The following is an 8187-nucleotide window of genomic DNA, read 5'->3' on the forward strand; positions in this document are numbered from 1 at the left end:
GGGGATATGTGGGATTTGCAGGAAATCAAGGTGGTCGAATAGTGGGTGAAGGAACTCTATCTAATGTTATTGTCATGTTTGAAAGAGTGAACTACATCGCCGAGCTTGAGAATAATCTTCTGAGCATTTCTCAGATCTATGATCGCATGTATACAACACACTTCATAGACAAAGAATGTTTGATTTTGAAACCAGGATTTGTTGTTCCCGAAGAATGGGTTATCATGAGAGCACCAAGAGTCAATGATCTGTACGTGTTGGATATGAGCGTAGCTACTACTACCACGGGCCAGGCTCATTGCTTCATGTCAAGAGCAACGGAAAAATAATCGAAATTGTGGCATCGAAAGATGGGCCACATTCACCTATGAAAAATGAATCATCTGGTACACAATGACTTAGTAACTGGTGTTCATTTAAAAAGTTTTCATCTGGAAGGAGAGTGCATTAGCAGCATCAAAGGCAAGCAAAAGAAGAAATCACACCCTCAAAAGAAAGTCAACTCAGTGTCAAGACCGTTAGAGAGACTTCATATGGATCTGTTTGGTCCAGTGAACGTCAAAAGTATAACTTGTGATCTCTACTGTCTTGTAGTAACTGACGATTACTCCAGATTTTCGTGGGTATCATTTCTGAAAACAAATGATGAAACGTTTGAAAGTTTGATGCCGTTGTTTAGAAAGATTGAAAACTTGTACCAAACTCGAATCAGAAGAATTAGGAGTGACAACGGTACAGAGTTTAAGAACAATAGAATGGAAGAGTATTGTGATGAAAGAGGTATATTGCAAGAATTTTGTGCTCCTTACACTCCACAGCAAAATGGAGTAGCTGAACGAAAGAACAGGACGCTAATCAAAACGGCCAGGACGATGCTTGCTGATTCAAAATTACCTATCAACTTTTGGGCAGAAGAAGTGTCAGCTGCTTGCTATACACTCAACTAGGTTCTCACTGTAAAGAAATTCAACAAGACGTGTTTCGAACTGATAAACAACCGCAAACCGAACCTGAAGTATCTGGAACCGTTTGGGTCTCCCTGCACTATTCTAGAACCTTTTGGAAACTTTGGTCCAAAGAGCATCGAAGGAATATTTGTGGGTTATTCAAGTCCACAAAAACGAGTCTTTGTTCCAAGTTTGAAGCGTATCATTGAAGCTCATAATGTTGAATGCCAAGGTTACACAATGCCACCGCAGAATCCTGGTGATTCATGGCGTTTTAATTATGATACTTTGTGGGATTCGTTTGACATGGAAGAAGAACCAGAGTTCTTTGATGAGTTGGATATTCTAAGAGAGTATGAGTCACCACAGGAAAGGTTCCCAGCTGAGTCTTCTAGCCGTAAATGGCAAACTTCAAATGATCATGAAGCCGGGTCAAGCAATGTTGGAGAACATGATGATATTCAGCAATCTTCAGAACAAGAACATGCTCCTGATATTCAGACGGAAGTCAACGATAATTTAGAATCTGATAATAGACCAATATTTGATCGTGGTGATTCAGATTCTGAGGGGGAGCAAATCCAGATTTCAGATCAAACAATTCCAGTCGGTGAACAAGATGCAAATCAAAATGTCACAAATTTGGAAGGCAAGGTAGATGTTCCAGGCGAGGTGATGCCGAGAACTCTTTCATACCATCCAGAGGAGTTGATTATTGGAGAATTACAATCAGGCGTCCGCACAAGACGACAAATTGACCAAGGCCTTACATCTTTTTATTCTACAGTTGCTCCTTTACAAACTGAGTTTTCACTAACTTGTTTTATTTCGCAGATCGAACCGCGAACATACAAAGAGGCACTAACTGAAGATTCTTGGGTCAATGCTATGCAAGAAGAGTTGAGTCAATTCAAGAAGTTGGGAGTGTGGAAATTGGTAGACTTGCCTGATGGTCACAGGAAGATCAACACCAAATGGGTGTTTAACTGCAAAAGAGACGACCGAGGGGTAATTATTCGAAATAAAGCTCGACATGTAGTCCAGGGTTTCAGTCAGCAGGAGGGTATAGATTTCACCGAAGTATATGCTCCAGTTGCTAGACTTGAAGCGATCAGAATCTTCCTAGCATTTACATAGTGGAAAGGATTTAAAGTATATCAGCTAGATTTTAAATCGGCTTTTCTATACGGGAAGGTAAAAGAGGAGGTATATGTCGGACAGCCACTGGGCTTTACCAACCCAATCCACAAAGACAAGGTCTATTTACTGGATAAAGCGCTGTATGGTTTACACCAGGCCCCGAGAGCTTGGTACGAGACATTGTCTCAACACCTGCTTGCCAACAGCTTCATCCGTGGAAAAGTGGATGCCACTCTCTTCACCAAAGAAGTCGACGGAGATCTTCTGATAGTTCAGATTTACGTAGATGATATCATATTTTGGTCAACAAATGAAGATTTGTGCAAAGAATTTGAAAAAGTTATGAAGCAAAAATTTGAAATGTCATCGATGGGTGAGATGAAATTCTTCTTGGGACTTCAAGTTGATCAACTACCCGAGGGAATATTCATACATCATACGAAGTATGTTCATGATATCTTAGAGAAATTTGGGATGTCAGGATCTACTCCAGCTTCCACCCCATTAGCGACAAACCATGGGATAAACCCTGATCTCACCGGAGAAAAGGTAGATGAAACGTTGTATCGTTCCATGATTGGATCGCTGATGTACTTGACTGCTTCAAGACCCGATATCATGTACCCAACTTGCCTCGCAGCAAGATTTCAGTCAAACCGAAGAGCTTCGCACATGGTGATTGTGAAACGGATATTACGCTACCTGAAAGGAACTCCATCATTGGGGTTGTGGTATCCAAAAGAAGGCGATTTCACGCTCGAAGGGTATTCTGATTCTGATTTCGGATGCTGCAAAGTTAACGCTAAATCAACACCTGCGGGATGTTAGTTTTTCGGACCACGATTGGTCACTTGGCAATGTAAGATGCAGACCTCTGTAGCCTTATCCATATGTGAAGCCGAGTATGTATCTGCTAGCAGTTGCTGCTCTCAGATCTTATGGATCCAGCAACAGATGCGTGACTACAGTTTGCAATTTCTTACTACCCCTATCTTTGTTGATAATGAGGCAGCGATAAACATCACAAAAAATCCTGTTCATCACGCCAAAACGAAACACATTGAAATTCGTCATCACTTCATCCGAGATTATTTCGAGAAGAAGTTGATACGAATTGAGAAAATCCACACTGACGAGCAAAAAGCTGATTTACATACCAAAGCGTTTGATAAAACTCGTTTTAAATGTCTTTTAAAACTGAACGGTATAAAGCTTTTATCGGTGTCAGATGGGATTCTTGGCGTAGATGAAGGTACCACTGTAGATGATGTTGAAAAGCAATCTGCAATAGTTTGTCGATTTTTTACTTGTTTTGGTATTTATGGGGAGTTAGGTTATATTTTCAGAAAATACAAAAACAATAAAAAATTCAAAAATACAAAAACATGAGATATTTCAAAAATCCAAAAAACAATAGAAAACTGAAAAAAAGAGCTTGTGTAAAAAGGGAAAATGATAGTACATCAGCTGGACAGTTACAGTATGCTAAAGAATTGTAAAGTTTAAAAGTGTTAGACAGTCTTGCTGATGATGTGCCGATAGGTTTTTACTCATTTAGTAGATTTTTTCGGGATATAAACCTAAAATCATCACTTGCTTATTTCGTGGGGAACATCTCTCGGATATATAGGTAACCCCTAAAATCCTGTTTGAAAGACTCTATTTCTGACATACTAGGTCTTTGTACGTGATGATATCTGGGGTATTATACCAGGACTTCTGATTTTGCGGAAGCAATAGCCTAGTCCTCGTACAATGCTTTGCATTTGCTTTATTCCTAAATCTCACCCTCAGCATAAAAATGATGAAACATTGCAAAATGCTAATCATGTGCTGTTGAAATAAAAGATCCCCAAAGGGGACCCACCTAAAGACGAGCCATCATCTCTCTGTACGAACGGAAGTTCTAGCCTGAGCTCTCATGGTTTCGCATTTACCCCTTTACAGATATCATTAGTGTACACTCACCTGTAAGACTGAATATAGTAGTCTGGATATGGGAGTATATTCTGAGATGGTACACACGTATAAGCTAAGTCTCTAAAACACTTAATTCGTATCTTGATCAGATTGAAATTTGTGTGAAAATTTAAAATGGATCAGTATATCGACAATCTAAGCGAATTGTTTAATTCTGAGTATGAAATCAAAGCTTAACGGTACTTGTAACTTGTCAATTGCTGATATGATTCCCTAACACGCTCACCAAAAATATGTTAGTAAATAGTTTACATTTACTGCATTTTATTTCTGTTTAATATTCAAAAAACTTAAAAAAATTTCATTGCATTCTATTTTAGAAACTTTATTCGAAATCCAAAAAGATTTTACATTTCTGCTTTATTTTTCTGACAAACCAAAGTGGAAAGCTGATCTTCAGAATTGCAGTTTGAAGCAGATGCAGGAAGTTTCTGAGCTAGAAGATGAGTTGGGAGCTTATCATACTAAAACCTGAAAGATGAAAAGTCAAAACAAGTTCATTAAGTTGAAACTTGTAATTTTCAGAAAATGTTTAAAAAAATTTGAACAAAAGTCAGTTTTTGTTTTGTCTCAGATCAACCAAGGTCATTAAGTTGGACTTGGTAGATAAATTAAGTATCCAGGGTCATTAACTTGGATCTGGAGACTTAAGTGGATTTCTAGAAACTGATAAAAACGACAAAAGAAGTCAAAAAAGGTTATTAGATTTTAATGTCAAGTTTTTGAGAAGCAGATAACAGTTGTGAATGTGTGAAAGCATTAAAGTGAAATCCCCATGGCAAAGTTCTGAACAAAGTTTGAGCCAGAATACTACTCAAGACTGCGATCCCAGCTGATCGAAAGGGGGAGTATTCGAAAGAGGGAGTCTAGATTCTGAATCATCAATCAAAGGGGAGTTTGAAGAAAGAGATTGAAGGATGCTTACAGTGTTAGAACAAATTGGAAAAGAGTGAAGATAGGTCAAGACCGAAGACAATCAAAGACTCGATCTTGAAGACTTCGTCAACATCCAAGGGGGAGTCTGTTGGTGCACTAATGTCTGTTAACTTCGTCTTTATGGAGTCTTGAGTCTAGATAGGATTAACCAGTGCTCAGCAGGATAAAAATTAGGTTTTGCATGTAAAAGGGGTATTTCGCCCGAAACGACAATTGTCATTTCGTACGAATTGAATCAAAGTCATTTCGCACTGACGTGATGTCGTGGTACACGCAAATTTAATCCCAATAACAACTATATAGATAGTGGCAAGTGGGTATCGAACACAGGGAGTTTGTGGAATGTATGTTATCTAAGTGTATATCTAACTTGACTAAATTAATCTAATTGCAAATAAAATAAATTCAAGAGTGGGTTTGATTGGTTTATTTCTAAAACTAAGATTAACTAATTAAATTGCAAAAGAAAAGTTTTGGTTGTAAACAATTTAGAGACGAGTGACCATCTTTAGTTTCCGGTTTGCTTCAACATTTGTGCTATCATTCACTAGAAAGAACTACATAGACATAGTTCATGTGCAATTACTTGTTGTGATGAAAGGGAACTAAGTACTCAGATTCCTAGAACGTGAGGTTGTTACCCGATGACCAATTGACCCTTACCCGATCCTAGTTCTACCCATGATATCTCGATTGCCAACGGCACCAAGAACGTATGGTTTCAAAATAGAATAATCATAAGCATCAACAATTTACAAGCAAATAAGAACACACCATGATAAATAAGACATAAATTCAATTTACCATTCTAGAAATATGAAATCAAGCACAATTGTCTCTACAAACTTTCAACTAAAGATGACCATAAAGAGTTTAGCTATCCATGGCTTGAACAACCATCCTCCACCAAGTCTCCATGTTCATGTGAATCAAAAAACACCAACAAATTGTTTAGAGATTGTTTTTGAACCAAGAAAAACAAGCCAAAATCGCCCAATAAGTGCTCCAAAACGGTTGGGAATGATTGGATGATGAAAAGGCACCATAAACAACCTTAAATGAGGGAGTTACAAGTTTCACGTCAGTCTCCACCGTAAGCTACGGTGGCCACCGTAGCTTACGGTGGCTTGAAATGGCCTACGGTGGGTATAAACTGGCTTTCGGTGACAAGTTTTTGTCAGTCGGCGCCGTAAGCTACGGCGCTTGCCATAGCTTACGGTAGGCTTCAACCTAAAAACTTGTTTTCAGCATAACTTTTTCGTTTCAACTCCGTTTTCTTCACCGTTTTCGCCTACGTTCTCGTAATTTCATCCTCTATCATGTGATATTATTAGTTCTTCCATTCCAATATTTTATTTTTTTATTGATGCTCCAAATTACTTCCCTTTTAAGCTCCATTTGCACCTGCACGTCCAAACAACTAGTAGTTACCAAGTTCAAACAATTAAACGTGTAAAGCATGGGATTTTAATCTTTTTAAGGCACTTAAGGGTTGTCCTACGGACCACCCGTCACATCCCCACACTTACCCGTTGCTTGTCCCAAGCAACTCATTCACTAACCATTTCAAACTACATGCGATCATGATGCAAACCAAGCTAAAATGTATCATCCGTCTACTAACCTTTTATCATACCACAAGACACACCCCTCACAAAAACTCTCGGTGACAAGTAATATTAGCACATTATGCTAAAACACTCAATGCATATGTGTGATTGTGCGACAATAAGCTTGTATAAAAATCAAGTTTCCTCCTATCAAATATTTTAGCATGCTTATGAATCAAAAGGACTTACGGGTTGTAGCGGGGCTAGGTGCAAAGGTAGGAAAATGGGAAAATATATATGCGAGAGCTAATTGATTTGACCCGGTTTTTTATTTCTACTACAACACAAAGCAAACATCAATTATATACACAACTACTTCAATATTCTCAACTACGATTGCAACTAAATACCTTTTTTTCATATTTTTCTCTTTCTCTTTTTTTTTTTCTTTTTTTTTCATAACAATCAAACTCAACAATATATACAAGAACATCAACAATCACAAACTAAATTCCTAAACCGGGTCGTCTCAATAGGTAAAGTTTTTGTAAGAAGTAGGTTTGGGTCACAACCGAATGGTATAAGGCTCAAACATGGCTTTCTAAAGACCAAACCCCCACCCCTCACAATACCAAGCTCATATATGTAACGTATGAGGTCCAACCCCCAATTCCCACACTCTCACACATCTGGACGAGGCTACCTAAAAGTCCCCTATCATTTTCACAAGCATGCTAATCCTAGGCTTCAACAAGAATTCGTACACAAGTTCTATTAACACAATACACACACGACCACTCAAAACAAAGAAATATCTATAATAATCATATGTGGCTCAAACACTCACCAAGAAATGACTAGAAAGGGGTGTCGGTGTGTCAAGTGGAACAATATCAAGTGTTCAAATTTCGACAATTTTCACTTGATTTCACAATTTTTAAAATTTCTCAAAAAATTCCCCTCATCCCCACACTTGGGATACATTGTCCCAATGTATGGTTTTGAGGGAAAAATCGCTTTTAACCCACAAAAATTAGCTTTCGCTAATACTCTCAAATCCCAAATTTCTTTTTTTTTGTATTTTTTTTATTCTAATTATTAGAAACACCACCAATCCTTCACAACCCATAAACTAAAAACATCAAAACACCACCCAACCCCCCAACCATGAACAAAAACATGAATATATACAAAGGTGCACAAATGAGAACAAGACACAACCTGATTAGTAAATCAGCAGTGTTGGTAGTGATGCAGCTGCGGTAATCGAACCGGTTCATAAACATCTCTTGGATTCGCCGATATCTCAACGGGGATGTTGCCAAACATCCCCACACTTGAATCATTGCATCCGCGAGGATTGAAACTTAATAACCTGCCAAAACACACACACAACACCAAAACAAAACCAAACAAAGCAAAACAAAACAAAAATACAATACTCTACATCCTCGGGCTGCCTCCCGAGAGCGCTAAGTTTAAAGGTCTTCAGCCAGACCATACCTGATATGCGTTATGGTGGTCTTAATGCACACTTACCTTTTTCGTTGCTGATGTAAGCACGGTGTTTGATTCTTCTATCGTGTGTGTGCTTTGTCACGTCCCATCTTTCTTTGCAAAATTCTTTAAATCCA

The sequence above is a fragment of the Helianthus annuus genome, chromosome 14 (assembly GCF_002127325.2).
Source record: "Helianthus annuus cultivar XRQ/B chromosome 14, HanXRQr2.0-SUNRISE, whole genome shotgun sequence".
In the NCBI taxonomy this organism is placed as follows: Eukaryota; Viridiplantae; Streptophyta; class Magnoliopsida; order Asterales; family Asteraceae; genus Helianthus; species Helianthus annuus.